Source organism: Peromyscus maniculatus, chromosome 2, assembly GCF_049852395.1.
Source record: "Peromyscus maniculatus bairdii isolate BWxNUB_F1_BW_parent chromosome 2, HU_Pman_BW_mat_3.1, whole genome shotgun sequence".
Lineage (NCBI taxonomy): Eukaryota > Metazoa > Chordata > Mammalia > Rodentia > Cricetidae > Peromyscus > Peromyscus maniculatus.
In genome coordinates this window covers 61,073,815-61,091,072 of record NC_134853.1, presented here as the reverse complement: position 1 = coordinate 61,091,072, position 17,258 = coordinate 61,073,815, and the positions used below count along the sequence as shown (strand labels likewise).

Sequence of the window (17,258 nt, the reverse complement as noted above, 5' to 3'; positions counted from 1 at the left end):
AGTTCTTAGAACAAATCCTAACATGTAGGAAGCACAGTGGTTGGTTTTGTGTGTTCATGTGTTCCTGTGCATTTTCAGAACCTTGAACTGTTTCTCACGTTCCTGGAAATCTCTCACACATTAGCCTCTGAAGTGCATTTTATTTCCTGTCTATGGAAGAGGTGATTTCCACTGACTGATACTATAGTGTGCAGTGTATTCATGAGGAGAAAGAGGATATGCACCAACGCATTAATGAACAGGGTCCAATACAGAGAGCCGGAACATACAAAACTCTGATCTCTAGTGTAACGGTCACTAAAATGCTTCTCATATAAAATCCGCACACTTTAGAGTTGCCGCAGGAACCTTCTAGCCCACCAAACATTGTGCAAGCTGGTATTTAAAATTTCATGAAGGAAGGAAGAGTTACAATTTTCAGAGATCCTCAAGATCAAACACAAGATGAGACTCAGTGCCTGCCCAGTGCATGAAGCGTGGAATGAGGAGACATGCTTTTTGAGCTCTTTCCCAGTCAATTTTATTGATTAAACCTCAATCTCTCTAGCACGGTGCATGTTGCTTGAATGTCTAAAATCAGCCTTTGAACCAAGTGGGGACACTCTCTGAACAGAGAGCAGAAAACTTCAAATTGCTGTTGTCTTTGCGTAGAAGCTACTGGAAAACAGGGAACTTAACTGGGTCTCAGAAGGCTTTTAGGTCACATGTGCTAAATCCCGCCACTTGACTTGAAGGTGCCACATTTGACTTTCTGGCCTTCCACTAATCTTGATGGACAGAGGCCTTCTTCTTAGAACAAGGCAGAGCAGCAGCCCCAGGGCCCTTTTGGATGGGTTCAAACTGTTCCTTCGCATTGCTTACAGGGACCTTGCCTTGTCATCCTACTCATTTACCATTTCCCATCTCCATTCAAGCAAGGTCATGCAACAAAACAACCCCCATATTCCCTTTGGAAAATAGTGGAAAATAGTGTGGGCTTATAGAAATAATATGAACTTTGGGCTTAGAGAAAACTAGTCTCTGAGAGTCTAAATTTGCTTGACATTAACTATATCATAATAGCAAGTTGTCTTGGTTTCTCTTTGTTTTAGTGGTGTCTTTTTATTATTATTATTATTTTACAACACCATTCAGTTCAACATAATAGCCACAGATTCCCCTGTTCTCCCCCTCTCGCCCACCCCTCCCCCCAGCCCACCCCCCATTCCCACCTCCTCCAGATCAAGGTCTCCCCCGAGGACCGGGGTTGACCTGGTAGACTCAGACCAGGCAGGTCCATTCCCCCCTCCCAGACCGAGCCAAGTGTCCCTGCATAAGTCCCAGGATTCAAACAGCCAACTCATGCAACGAGCCCAGGACCTGGCACCAATGCACAGCTGCCTCCCAAACAGATCAAGCCAAATGACTGTCTCACCCGTTCAGGGGGCCTGATCCAGTTGGGGGCCCCTCAGCCTTTGGTTCATAGATCCTGTGCTTCCATTCATTTGGTTATTTGTCCCGGTACTTTATCCAACCTTGGCTTCAACAATTCTCGCTCATATAAACCCTCTTCTTTCTCACTAATTAGACTCCCAGTGCTCCACCAGGGGCCCAGCCGTGGATGTCTGCCTTCAGATTCCTCAGTCCTTGGATGGGGTTTATGGCACCACTATCTGGGTGTCTGGCCATCCCATCACCAGAGTAGGTCAGTTCCTGCCGTCTCGAGACCATTGCCAGCAGTCTTTTGCGGGGGTATCTTTGTGGATCTCCGTGGGCCTCCCTAGCTCTCTGCTTCCTCCCCTTCTCACCTTCTCATGTGGTCTTCATTTACCGTGGTCTCCTATTCCTTGTTCTCCCTCTCTTTTCTTGATCCAGCTAGGATCTCCCACTCTCTTTCCCTCGACTGTCACCCTTCATTGTTCCCACTCATTACCAGGCTGTTCATGTAGATCTCGTCCATTTCTCCGTGTCTTTTTTTGGGGTCCCGTTTTCCAGGTAGCCTCACTGGTGATGTGAGTAGCAGTCCAGTCATCCTTGTTCCACATCTAGCATCTTCCTATGAGTGAGTACATACCATATTTGTCTTTCTGAGTCTGGGTTACCTCACTCAGGATGATTTTTTCTAGATCCATCCATTTGCCTGCAAACCGTATGATGTCATTGTTTTTCTCTGCTAAGTAGTATTCCATTGTGTATATGTGCCACAATTTATTTATCCATTCTTCAGTTGAAGGGCATCTAAGTTGTTTCCAGGTTTTGGCTATTACAAACAATGCTGATATGAACATAGCTGAGCAAGTGCTCTTGTGGTATGATTGAGTATTTCTTGGGTATATGCCCAGGAGTGGTATAGCTGGATCTTGGGGGAGATTGATTCCCAATTTTCTAAGAAAGCGCCATATTGATTTCCAAAGTGGTTGTACAAGCTTGCATTCCCACCAGCAGTGGAGGAGAGTTCCCCTAGTTCCACATCCTCTCCAGCATAAAGTGTCTTCAGTGTTTTTGATCTTAGCCACTCTGACAGGCGTAAGGTGGTATCTCAGAGTTGTCTTGATTTGCATTTCCCTGATGATTAGAGAAGTTGAGCAATTCCTTAAATGTCTTTCAGCCATTTGGGATTCCTCTGTTGAGAATTCTCTGTTTAGTTCTAAAGACCATTTCTCAATTGGACTGTTGGTCCTTTTGATGTCTAATTTCTTGAGTTCCTTATATATTCTGGATATCAGTCCTCTGTCAGATGTGGGGTTGGTGAAGATCTTTTCCCATTCTGTAGGCTGTCGCTTTGCCTTGTTGACCGTATCCTTTGCTCTACAAAAGCTTCTCAGTTTCAAGAGGTCCCACTGATTGATTGTTTGTCTCAGTGTCTGCGCTACTGGTGTTATATTTAGGAAGTGATCTCCTATGCCAAGGCGTTCAAGACTATTTCCTACTTTCTCTTCTAGCAGGTTCAGAGTAGCTGGATTTATGTTGAGGTCTTTGATCCACTTGGACTTAAGTTTTGTGCACGGTGACAGATATGGATCTATTTGCAGCCTTCTACACGCTGATATCCAGTTATGCCAGCACCATTTGTTGAAGATGCTTTCTTTTTTCCATTGTACACTTTTGGCTTCTTTGTCAAAAATTATATGTCCACAGGTGTGTGGGTTAATGTCAGGGTCTTCAATTCGATTCCATTGGTCCACATGTCGGTTTTTATGCCAATACCAGGCTGTTTTTATTACTGTAGCTCTATAGTAGAGCTTAAAGTCGGGGATTGTGATGCCTCCAGAAGTTGTTTTATTGTACAGGTTTCTTTTAGCTATCCTGGGTTTTTTGTTTTTCCATATGAAGTTGAGTATTGTTCTTTCCAGGTCTGTGAAGAATTGTGTTGGTATTTTGATGGGGATTGCATTGAATCTGTAAATTGCTTTTGGTAAGATTGCCATTTTTACTATGTTAACCCTGCCTATCCATGAGCATGGGAGATCTTTCCATTTTCTGAGATCTTCTTCAATTTCTTTTTTCAGGGACTTAAAGTTCTTGTCATATAGGTCCTTCACTTGCTTGGTTAGTGTTACCCCAAGGTATTTTATGTCATTTTTGGCTATTGTAAAGGGTGATGTATCTCTAATTGCCTTCTCAGCTTCTTTGTCCATTGTATATAGGAGGGCTACTGATTTTTTTGAGTTGATCTTGTATCCTGCTATGTTGCTGAAGGTGTTTATAAGCTTTATCAATTCCTGGGTGGAATCTTTGGGGTCACTCAAGTATACTATCATGTCTGCAAATAGGGAAAGCTTGACTTCTTCCTTTCCAATTTGAATCCCCTTAATCTCCTTATGTTGTCTTATTGCTCTGGCTAGAACTTCAAGTACTATATTGAATAAGTATGGGGAGAGTGGACAGCCTTGTCTCGTTCCTGATTTTAGTGGAATTGCTTTGAGTTTCTCTCCATTTAATTTGATGTTGGCTGTTGGTTTGCTATATATTGCCTTTATTATGTTTAGGTATGTTCCCTGTATTCCTGATCGCTCCAAGACTTTTATCATGAAGGGGTGTTGGATTTTGTCAAATGCCTTTTCTGCATCTAGTGAGATGATCATGTGGTTTTTTTCTTTGAGTTTGTTTATATGGTGTATTACATTGATGGACTTTCGTATGTTGAACCACCCTTGCATCCCTGGGATGAAGCCTACTTGATCATGGTGGATAATTGTTCTGATGTGTTCTTGGAGTCTGTTTGCCAGTATTTTATTGAGTATTTTTGCATCAATGTTCATGAGGGAGATCGGTCTGTAGTTCTCTTTCTTTGTTGCATCCTTGTTTGGTTTAGGAATCAGGGTAATTGTAGCCTCATAGAAGGAGTTTGGTAATGTTCCTTCTGTTTCTATTATGTGGAACAATTTAGAGAGTATTGGTATTAACTCTTCTTTGAAGATCTGGTAGAATTCTGTGCTGAAACCATCTGGCCCTGGGCTTTTTTTGGTTGGGAGACCTTTAATGACTGTTTCTATTTCCTTAGGGGTTATTGGACTATTTAAATAGTTTATCTGGTCTTGATTTAACTTAGGTATGTGGTATCTATCCAGAAAAATGTCCATTTCTTTTAGGTTTTCCAGTTTTGTGGAGTAGAGGTTTTTGAAATATGACCTTATAATTCTCTGGATTTCCTCAATGTCTGTTGTTATGTCCCCCTTTTCATTTCTGATATTGTTGATTTGGATTCTCTCTCTCTGTCTTTTGGTTAGTTTGGATAAGGGCTTGTCTATCTTTTTGAAAAATATGGAACGCTTCACGAATTTGCGTGTCATCCTTGCTCAGGGGCCATGCTAATCTTCTCTGTATCGTTCCAATTTTAGTATATGTGCTGCCGAAGCGAGCACTAGTGGTGTCTTAATATGTAAATGAAGGTAACATCCTACAGTGTTGCTGAGAGGAGTGGATGAGGTAATATATGAGAAATATATGCTTTATACATAATGGGTATTTACGTGTTGATTATGAAAGGCAAGTGGGGTGAGAAATAGAAGGCAGGGAATTTTAAAAATAGTGGAAGTTCTGGAAAAAATCACATGGGTGTCTGATTTGTTAATAAAATTTTAATATGACTGTGATCAATGAATAGCCCCACTTGTTGTCCACTAATACACACTCATCAATAAACCCAGAGAAAATCTTTCACTGTTATTTCCTTTCATTAAAAAGCAATATCATTATTGATCAAGTCTTCTAACTGACCTGTGGTTTACTTTATACATTAAACTTCTGCTCATCACAGAGGGCACACATTTTCCAATTACCTTTAGTTCATAATTCATTATGTCACAATAGAAGCTAAACATGAACACAGAGTCTTTATTGAGAAAAAAGTACCACTTAGGCACTTCTCCGATTGCTTCCTCTCTCTAACACTTACTGAATCTAATACAGAACCTGTGCAAGGATTAAGGGATTCCAGAGAAAACAGTCCCTCACAGCTGAAACTCAAGCCCTTCACTGAGGACCAGAAATGAGTAGTACACCAACTGATAAAAAGAAATATTAAGTTCATGACCCAGGGGCTGGAGAAATGCCAAGGCAAACATCTGTTGTTGTATAAAGATGGCTAAATACTTATCTTATTAGCTGTGGTCAACACTTCAATCATATTCCCTTTAAAAGTAATGACAATACATTTTGCCACTTGAATTTGAAATAATAAAATTTTAAACAGATATGTATGTAATATGTTACATACATATTGCAATGTGTATGTAAATATATAGACATACACTATTTCATAAAGTTTGCTTTAAGTGCCTTGATATGTCTTGGAGAGTCAGTACCCCTCTGGAGGAGTTTAGATTTACCTAGAAAATACATTGTTAATTAGATCTTTTTTTTTTTTTTACAATACAATTCAGTTCTACATATCAGCCACAGATTCCCTTATTCTCCCCACTCCAGCCCCCCCTCCCCTTCCCCCCAGCCCACCCCCCATTCCCACCTCCTCCAGGGCAAAGCCACCCCCGAGGACTGAGATCAACCTGGTAGACTCAGTCCAGGCAGGTCCAGTCCCTTCCTCCCAGGCCGAGCCAAGGGACCCTGCATAAGCCCCAGGTTTCAAACAGCCAACTCATGCACTGAACACAGGACCCAGTCCCACTGCCTGAATGCCTCCCAAACAGTTCAAGCCAATCAACTGTCTCACCCATTCAGAGGGCCTGATCCAGTTGGGGGGCCCTCAGCCTTTGGTTCATAGTTCATGTGTTTCCATTCATTTGGCTATTTGTCCCTGTGCTTTATCCAACCTTGGTCTCAACAATTCTCGCTCATACAAACCCTCCTCTTTCTCGCTAATTGGACTCCTGAAGCTCCACCAGGGGCCTAGCCGTGGATCTCTGCATCTAGATCCCTCAGTCATAGGATGGGGTTTCTAGCATGACAATTAGGGTGTTTGGCCATCCCATCACCAGAGTAGGTCAGTTCGGGCTGTCTCTCGACCATTGCCAGCAGTCTATTGTGGGGGTATCTTTGTGGATTTCTGTGGGCCTCTCTAGCACTTTGCTTCTTCCTATTCTCATGTGGTCTGTCTTCATTTACCATGGTCTCCTATTCCTTGTTCTCCCTCTCTGTTCTTGATCCAGCTGGGATCTTGCTAGTTCATTGACAGGAAATAAAGTGAATGTCTGGCATAGAAGGCACTTAGCCTCCTTTGAGTCTGAGGGTCTTATGATTGTGCAGCTATCTTTCTCCATCTGTATGTCAGAGTGGACTCATTATGAGATGAGGTTTTGTTCACCTTGTCTAAATAGGAACATGTTTGAGAGGCCCCCAGGCAGTGGGACTGGGACCTACCTGTCCTTAGTGCATGAGCTGGCTGTTTGGAGCCTGGGGCTTATGCAGGGACACTTTGCTCAGCCTGGGTGAAGGGAGGAGGAGACTGGACCTGCCTGGACTGAATTTACCATGCTGAGCTGAATCCCCAGAGGAGTCCTTGCCCTGGAGGAGATGGGAATGGGGGGTGGGCTGAGGGGAGGGTGGAGGGGAGGCGGGAGGAGGAAGGACAGGGGAATCCGTGGCCAATATGTAAAATAAATTAAATCGTGAAATAAAAATAAATAAATAGGAACATACACTTTGTATCTTTGCATCTCAATATTCATCAATATTCTTGCTCTGAACAGAAGTTAAAGCTAAAATTTTTAGATAACTGAAATCAGAAACAGTTTATGTATACTTCAGGTCCTGTTCCCCATGTCCATACAGAATAGGATTAGGATCCTGCCTCCCTCACTAGTAAGAAATGATGACTACTCTTCAAAAGTCTGATGCTTCATTTTCAAAGCATAAGATGACAGTGACTTTAATTTACATTAAAGGTATAGTTTGATAAATCTATTTTATTATTGCATTTCCCTTTGTAAGCCTTTGTCTTTTAGTATACAATAGCAGTTTTCCATTTCTTACATAAGAAAAGTATTCATTTTTCCCATTGAGTTTCGTATTACAGGATGAGTGTGAGATGCCCTGCCAAATTTTGGTGACATTGTAAAGGTGAACTGAAGGATAAAATGCTAGAGCTTTATGTAAATATCATATTATTATATCTCCATTTTCAACTCTGGTAGATTAATAGTGAGATTATAATGTTAAACAATATAAAATAAAATGCACAAGATAATTTTAAATGATCCATTGATAACATTATTTTAAAATACACATTGTATATACAGTCTTTAATCTTTTACTGCTTAAGAATTTTGCGCATTCCTATAATATGTTTTGATCAAATCCATTCCCATTTTCTGTTCTCCAGTCCTCTCCTTCACCACCACTTTTTCCTCCCAACTTCATGTGCTCTGTGTTTTTAACAAACTCAGTCTCCTTGGTGCTGTCTATATGTGCATAGATACAGGACCAAGTCTAGGATCATGAGACTGTGGGGACCACACCTATGTAAAAACTGATACCCCTTCCCACTGCAGTGCCCAGTTCCCAACAGGCTGAGGTGGCACTACATGAAGCCATTCTCCATCCATGCTGAGATTCTGACTGGCTTACTCATGTGCCAGTCTTATCCAGTCACAGCCACTGTGAGTTCATGTGTGCAATAGTCTTGTCCTGTCAGGCAAATGTTGTTTCAGAGATCAGCCAATCAACTAGAGACCAGAGAGCTGGGTGAGATGGCATGTCCTGGAGTCCCAGCTGTACAGAAAGGGGAGGCTGGAGTAACACTGGAGATCAGGAGTTTGGAGTCAGACTGGGTAATATGGGGAAAAAACATCCACAAACAACAAACAACAAAAGAAGTGACTACTGCAAGATGACTGGGTGAAATAGTTATCAGGAATATACTACTTATTCCACTTTACTGCATTCCCTTCCCACATACATTAAACTTGCAGGAACTTAAATTAGGAAATGGAGATTGGTAGCAGTAAAAGTGATTTTTTTCTAATTTTATATTTTTATTTAAGAAATTTTTAAATTCATTTTACATACCAACCACAGATCCCCCTTTCAAACCCTCCTCCCCTGCCCCCAGGGCTTCCTCCCTGGCCCACTTTTCCATCCCCTCTTCTGAAAGAGTAAGGCCTCCCATGGGGAGTCAGCAAAGCCTCGTATGTTCAGTTGAGATAGAATCAAGATTCTCCCCCTCTTCATCAAGGCTGAACAAAGGTCCCACCATAGGCAATGGGCTCCAAAAAGCCAGCTCATGCACCAGGGATAGATCCTGACATTGAAAAATAAAATTAAGGGTGGCAAATCCTTGTACATGAGAGGCCACTAGCCCTGTGCTGATTGACAGACTCCTGATCCTGGTGCTCCCCATCCTCAGCCTTAAAAGCTACTTCCACCTAGCACTTCAGGTGATTATTGTTGACACATCCATGAAGCCAGCTTCCCATTTCTTAGCAGTTATAATCAAACATTCAACATCAAAATTTCATTTCAACTGTTTGCTAGCTGTGAAACTGAACAATTTAATGTTTGCAAAAAAAAAAAAAGCTCAGGATTGTTATATGATGGGGGTAATACACTTAGTACGGTATATGAAACATAATACATTCTCAATTAGAGGTGTTGCTCCAATGATCCAAATCATTTATCTCTTTTTTAAAGCACAGTTATTTATTTACCTTAAAACTTATCCTTTGAGTATTCCATATAAACATACAATGAAATACAATCATGTACGGCCCTCATTTCCCCTGCTACATCTCCCTGGATCACGCCAATACATTCCTCTCCCAAATTCACATCTCCCACTTTTCCTTTTAATAACCTACTAAGTCCATTGCTACCCCCATATGCAGGAGTGTGGAGCCATCTACTGCAGCATGGGCAACTTACCAGTAGCTGCACACAACTTCCCAAAACAATAGTTCTCACTCTTAGTAGCCATAAACCACCAATAATTCTTCAGTTAGGGCTAGGACCTCATAACCTTCTTCTCTGTCTGTCCGTCTGTCTGCTGGAACTTAGGATGCCTTGTGCAGGCAATGATAACTACTATGAATACATGAGTGCAATAGTCATGTTGTGTCAAAAGACAACATTTCGTGGCACTTTTCTCCATCTTCCAACTCTCACATTATTCTTGCCACCTCTTCAATAATGTTACCTATGCACTGGCAAGAGTTCGATAAAGATGTGCAACAGGCCTATGTCTGAAGGAAAATGGAAACCCATCTAGGAGGCCTTCTAATTCATCAGGCTGCTAGAACAGAATACCATTGGGTACTTTATAAACAACAGAAACATATTTCTCACAATTTCAGAGAATGGCAAGCTCAGGTTCAAGTCACCAGTAGACTCCATGGTAGAATCTCCCTGTGTCTTCACTGGCTTGCAAGGAAGGACAGCTCTCTGGAGTCTCTTTTATATGGATACTAATCCCATCCCCAGGGATCCATCCTTATCACCTAACCTCCTCCAAAAGACTCTGTGTCCTCAGACCATATGTTGAGAGTTAGGATTTAACACTTGGACAATGGCAAGATGGAAACACTGAGAGCATGTGGTTGAAAATGCACCCAATAAACTGTAAGTCCCCTTCAGGCATCTGCTGCTGCACGGAATTGCAGTTCTCATAAAGATGGCTCATTCTGGGAAGTCTTTAGAATTCAGTATCAAATCCATGCCAAGGGTGAGTCTGGACATGGAGTGTTCTTACATTTCATCCCAGGAGCAAAGGGACCAAAGTACTGGCCACCCACACACTGCAGCCTTGTCTCAGGAGCTCTTTTATTAAATGTCCTCTCCACTGTCACTAGCCAGATATAAGGAGCTAAAAACATTCAAGCACACACACAGACTAACCAAAAGTGATGTTTTCACTGAGGTCTACTGGGGCTTGTTTACAGATCCTGAATCTGGGCTAAACAGCCTGAGGACTCTCTGAATGCCGAGTCTCATTATCTGTTTAATTTTAGATGTATTTCTCCCCTATTCAAAATAAAAGCAGTTGTCACTCTGGCGTATTTTTTTTTTTCCTGGAAAGCACTGTGCCAGCATGAGATTGTCAGACTCTTCTGCAGCTCTGTGACCTAGGCTCTGATGTGACTGGGGAACAGCTTACACATTGCTTTAAATATTTCACTAATATGTAAATAAAATATGTTGCATGTGCACAGAGATGTGGCTGCTGTTTATTGCAGTCACATCCCTTTTATCCCCCAATAAAGCTCACCTTATGAGGCTACACAGTCAACAGCACTCACTAGAATACTGGCATTTGTATAGAAGACTCTATGTAGTTTATACTTATTCATACTAGTAACCCAGGAGCTGTGGTAGCTGGGAGAAGTGCAGAAGTAAAAATTAATATTCTTTTGAGGAGATGTAAGTCACATAGACAAAAAAATGAACACTGTTAGAATTTCCTGTTTTCTAAAAGAATAAATCAGTTATCCAAGTGCTGAATCTTTTTTTCCAGCAATGAAGGCACCCTGGCTGTCTGGAAAGTTTAATTCTCAGGTGCTCAAATGTGAGGAGGGACTTCCTCTTGTCATTGTTTCTGTGCTCTGTGGCTGTCGGTATCTCTCCTTCCTGCTCTTCCACTTTTTAGCTGAGGAGACTGCAATGTAAAGTCCAGAATTTAGCATACAATCTGATCACATTTCCATGAATATTGCATAATTATTGAGGGATAACATCTTATGCATTTTCAGGTGTTGGCTCCCAGTTCATCCTTTTCCCATTTACACAAAAAGTCGATTGAAACAGAAGTTTTTGTTATTGCCTTAGTGGAATCATCTCACGGGATTTCTCACAGATATTTATGTGCTTGGAACCAAACTCAGATCAAAAATACATACAGACAGTTCTCCAAAATGTCGTGGGAGTGGTCCAGCTCGTTGAGTATTCCTGTCACACAAAAAAACACTTTCAAGCTAGACTGTCTGCCCGCACAGCTTTCCCTTAAACAGAAAGGAGATAACATTCAGAAATGCACCTTCCAATGCGTTAATGAACTACTCTCTTAAAGCTTAGGCACTCTAGGCTAAGGGTGAAATCTTTAAATAGTCCCCTTTCAGAAGAATGAGTCCAGAGGTAAACTGGATCAGGGTATAAAAGATGGAGCCAGACTCTTCTAGTGAAGAACACTCCTAAGGGCTCTGAGAATCAGTTACCTCATCTATGCCATACCTCCTCTGTGAAGTTGTGAGGAATTAGTGATAGGATGCCTGAGAGGACCCAGATTTCTTCCTGGAATTTAAACTATAGCTAATATTTCCTATCAAATAATTTTCTTATGTTACATGACCTTAAAACCATAATAGGGAAAAGGAAGTTTTTACTTGTCTAGGTCCAAATGAACTAGTAGTTTGATTTGGTTGTCATATGGTTCTGTTGCAAACAGAAGAAGCACTATGCTCTGAGAACATGTCATAATCCTTCCCAAGAGGCAACTTTCAGGCAGGGAAGAGTCTTCACCCAGCGTGGGAAGGCTAGCAGCTCTCTCTGTGTCCCTCAGTCACAGAGCCCCACTTCACCTCCAAGCTGGGTCTGAGGAAGGAATAGTTCCTTCATTGAGTAGTCACATTTTACTGCCACATCTACGCAGCTTGATATATGGCAACTCTACAACCCATGAGCAGCTAACAATTCAGAAAATATAAGTGTTTTTCTTTGGCAAGGGCATGGTAAACTAACTTAAGTCAACCATATACAGTTCTGTTGAAAAAAAAAATCAACTCCTCCTTGGTATTAAAGATACTAAAGACAAATTTTGTACTACTTGGATGAACTCAAAGACAGGCATTTGAAATTCTCACTTTTCCTTATCTAGGGGGAAAGATTTTTAGGCCTCCATTTAGTCCAGCTTTAAAATTACTTAAACAGCAACTGGGATATGAGTTTCTAAGAGACTTCTGTCCTAATGAAATCTAAAATGTCATTAAAATGTCATAAATGTACAATCAAGCTGTCAAAGCCAGATTTAATTACCTTTTACATTAACTTTGTGCTTTGGAAATGGTTTCAGATCCTGTCCAACTTGACCAAGATAGTTATTAATGTTCCCATTTGAAAGATAAGAAAGGCAAAGAATAGAAACGTTAATAGACTTACCCAGGATTACTCAGTGACAGGGTCAGGGTCAGGTTAGACCCTAACCTGCCCCACCTCAGTGTCAATGATTCTCATATGTAATGACTGTAAAGGAGATACAGTCCATGATGATGTCTTCCGTCTATTATACATTTCATATATAAAAACATCTCCGGTGTTCTGTTCCCCAGTGAAGAGAACAGTTCAGGCCACAGAAAAAGCAGTCTTTCTCATAACTAAAGGATTCTACACATGTGTCTAGGAGACTGGCAAGTCAACTCTATAAAGACTGGGAATATAGCAAATGGATTCTGATTTTGCAGGTTTTATATTGGGTTTTGATGAAGCATCCTGTAAAACCCACAGGTTATGACGCTTTTTCCTATATTGATAACTAATAGTTATGTGCAAAATATTTATATTTTAATTTCAATGTTTAAAACTCTTAAATTACACATGACTTAAAATTCAAATGAAACGCAATAAGACGTAATGAAAGGCTTTTTTTTTTATATCCTTCCACATCTATCCAATTATCTTCCCTCAAAAATACATTATTATTATTCTTATGGTTTGCCAAATTGATGTTATCCACATGTTAGGCAATGGCATGTTAAGTATCTTTTCATATTTTAGTTAAATGAAAATTTTTTAGAACAAGTTATAGACAATTCTAATGTAGACACTCTGTACAACATCAGCTAACTCCTGAGAAAGGACACTGGCTATATATATATATATATACACACACACATATATATACAGTGTGTGTGTGTGTGTGTGTGTGTGTGTGTGTGTGTGTGCGTGCGCGCGAGCGCGCATTTCATATAAGTTCCTGCAGTGATGTAAATGCCTCTCAAGCTTTAGCACCCATAGGATTTATCTGCACATTTCTTTCAAACACAGCATTCTGTGTCTTCTACCATGAGAAACACTTGAGGAAGTATTTCCTATTTTCTATTTTTAAAAAAGCTTTTATTCTTTAATAATTTTATATAATATATTTTGATCATATTCATCATCTCCCCCAGTGCTTCCCAGATCCCCTCTTTCCCATCCATCCAACCTTGTATCTTTTTTTAAAAAAATCAAGACCAATTTTAGGCCAAAATTTAGTCCATCTAGACCAATTTGTGTTGTCGAATTATTATTGGAGAGTGGCCTTCCACCAGAAGAGGATGGTTCACTCACCAGAGCTAAGTTCCAACTCTCTTCTCCCAGTAGCTAACAATGAGTCAATATTCTAAAGTTCTATTCTTAGGGCTTAACTTAATTACTTCCTAAGTATATTATAACTATATGGGATACTTATTAGGAGGCAAACACTGCTCTAAGCATTTTATGTGTACTAATTTGTTAAACACTATGATAATTCTATGAGGTGTTGCTATCCCACTATACAATGGGAAAATTGAGATGAGTTGGCCAAATAACTTATTGTTTTATTTACACAGATGGTAAGTGATAGAACCAGCATGTAGATCTCATGCAATTCAACATCAGTGTGGTGATATTGTGTTCCCCAAAATATTGTGTACTCTAATAAACTTATCTGGGGTTTGAGAACAGAACAGCCACTAGATACAGAGGCCAGAAAATGATGGCAAACACACCTTTAATACTAGCATTCCTGAGGCAGAGATCTGTCTGGATCTCGTGAGTTCAAAGCCACACTGGAAACAGCTAGGCGTGGTAATAAGAGCCTTTAATCCCAGGAAGTGATGGCAGAAATCAGAAAGGTATACAAGGTGTGAAAACCAGGAACTAGAGCTGGTTAAGCTTTTAGGCTTTTGAGAATCAATTCAGCTTTTAGGCTTTGGAGAATCAATTCAGCTGAGACCCATTCAGATGAAGACACAGAGGCTTCCAGTCTGAGGAAACAGGACCAGCTGAGGAACTGGCTAGGTGAGGTAGCTGTGGCTTGTTCTTCTTCTCTGACCTTTCAGCGTTCACCTTACACCTGGCTCTGAGTTTGTTTTTATTAATAAGACCTTTTAAGATTCATGCTACACATCAGTCTATAAAGACTTCCAGTTCTCTACAAATAGGCAAAAAAAAAAAAAATACTTGCTTTCAAACCATACTCCACTCAATGTGAAAACTATAACACAAAAATACAGATTATATGCATTTTAAATAAGATATTCTCATCTTGATTCATGCCAAAGGTGTCCTTTTATCAGCTTTCTCCTAGATAGATTTGAAAAAGTTTCTACCTATTTTTTAAAATTTTTGTAATTTGTATAAGAAACTAATATATAGAAAGACATAATGAACATATATGGAGACATAGCCATATTAAGTGTGTATGAAAGAAGTATATTATAATGTTTAAATACATAGATATCATGTAGTATTTAAATCAGTTTAAAAATATTTACCTCCCCAAATATATCATTATGGTGAATAAGTACAAAATTCCTTCTAGAATTTAAGATATACAGTAAATTATTTAATGTCTATTCACCCTACTATATTTGCAATATCACATTCGAATTTATTGCTTCTACCTGAATACAACTTAGTTCCATTCCTAATGATCAACTTCTCTCCATTCTTGCCTACTCTCCCCAAATTCTGATAACTGCCATTCCATTCTCAACCTCTGGGGAATTAACTCTTTAGGTTCCATGTGACTGAAGTTATGGAGTACTGTCATTCTGCACATAGCTTATTTCAACCTAATAATAATTCAGTTGTATCCATGATATAGCAGTTGACAAGATATCATCCCTCATGTATCAACAAATTTCTTTATATATCACTTGATGGACATGGGTTGTTTTCATCTCTTGCCTATGGTAAATTGTGTTGCAGTAGCATGGCAGTATAGATGTATCCTCAACATAATGATATTAGTTGTTGAATTATTATTTTAAGGTTTATATTTCTACACCAAATTTATTCATAATTTTAATCCAGAAGGGATGTTGAGTTTTATTAACTAACCTTTCTCTTTTTAAGTTAATGCTATGGCTTTATCTTTCATTCTCTTAATATTGTTTCCATATATCAAACCATCTTTGCTTCCCTGAGATGAATCCTACTTTGCTATGAAAAAGAATACTGTAATTTGCTGTTATAATTAGTATGCTAGTGTCTGTTGAGGACTCTGCCATTTACGTTCAAGCACATTTGTTAGTAGTTTTTATTCCTTGTTAGGTCTTCATCTGGCTTGGGTATTAGGATGATGCTTCCCTCACAGAATGTGCTTAGAAGAAAGTTTCTTTTCTGCTTTGTTGCATAATTTAAGGAGAATTATTACTTGTTCTTGAAATGTTTAATAGAATTTGACGGTGTAGACAGCTAGTGCTGGGATTGCCTTTGATGGGACATGTTTTTTTTTTTCTGATTGAATCCTAGTATTCATTGGTCAGTTCAAGTTTTCTATTTCTTCATGAATCAGTCTTGATGAGCTCTATATGTCTAGAAATGTGTTTCTATATTACAGAATTAGCTAGCATATAGTTGTACATAATAATCTCTAGATTTGGTAGACTCACTTATTTTTCTCTCCCATCTAGTCACTGATTTTATTGACTTTAATCCTCATTTTTCCCTTGGTTTGGATAGAGATTTATTTATTTTTTTTTATTTGTCTCCAAAGAAAGAACCGGCTCTTTGTCTCATTTCTTCTTTGGATTGTATTTTAATTTTGATTATTTCTCTTCTCATACTTTTTCCTTCATTATTTTTTGCTCATTTTTGTCTGACTCAGGTTGTTATTTGATCTTTATTACTTATGCTTATGAGTATTTTACTTGCATGTATGTAAATGTATCACATGTGTTCAGTGCCTGTGGAGGCCAAAACAGGGGGTTAGATCCCCTGGAACTAGATTTAGCCATCATACAGGTGCTGGGGAATGAACCTTACAACCCCATAAAAATGGTTAAGTTCTGAACCTTGAGAAGTTTCCTTCTGATATTTATTTATTACTATAAATTTCCCTCCATACTGAACTCTGAAGATGTTGATCTGTTTAACTCCATGTTCATTTGTATTTTTTGTTTGTTTGTTTGTTTGTTTGTTTTCCAAGACAGGGTTCTCTGTAGCTTTGGTGCCTGTCCTAGAACTAGCTCTGTAGACCAGGCTAGCCTCGAACTCACAGAGCTTTGTCTGTCTCTGCCTCCTAAGTACTGGGATTAAAGGCATGTGCCACCACTGCCTGACCATTTGTTTCTTAATATACTTGTTCAAAAAGAAGCTTTTAATTCCATCCATTTGCATAACTTTCAAAGTTTTTCTTGTTATTGTTTTTGTTTTATTGCAGTATATTTAGAGAAGACACTTAATATGACTCCATCTTTTAAATATATTGAAGCTTGTTTGTGGCCTAACATTTTAAAAGTGTACTGCGTAAGCATTGAATGGAATATTCTGTAGGTATCTTCGCTTTTGTCTGCAGTGCGACTTAGCTAGCTGTTTCTTTTTTTCTTTTTTTAATTTAAGAATCCTTTTTATTCATTTTACATACCAACCATAGATCCCCTCCACATCCTTCCTCCTGCTCCCCTCCAGCCTTCCTCCTGACACACACCCCCATCCCTCCTCCTCCAAAGAGGTAAGGGCTCTGTTTCTTTGAATTTCTATTTATTTGATCCTTCTCCCTTCCTTATACTATTATTATGTGACAAAATCATTACACTAATACTGTATTTTGATTCTTTGCTTGGATTTTATTTTATTTATTATAAATGTTTGCTTTGTGATTGCTGTGAGGCTTGTGAAAACATCTTTTGTTTATAACAAGCTATTTT

The 17,258-nt window shown here is 39.4% G+C and overlaps 1 protein-coding gene and 1 non-coding gene across 6 annotated transcripts in view; one reads left to right on the top strand and one right to left on the bottom strand.

Annotated features, from left to right (window-relative positions):
• Lingo2 (leucine rich repeat and Ig domain containing 2) overlaps positions 1 to 17,258 on the top strand; it is a 1,165,708-nt gene that overhangs the window by 1,118,640 nt on the left and 29,810 nt on the right. The gene's annotated exons all lie outside the window — the stretch shown is intronic.
• On the bottom strand, positions 4,738 to 4,844 carry LOC143272094 (U6 spliceosomal RNA). Its single transcript, XR_013049544.1, has one exon. It is a non-coding gene; the product is annotated as a U6 spliceosomal RNA (small nuclear RNA).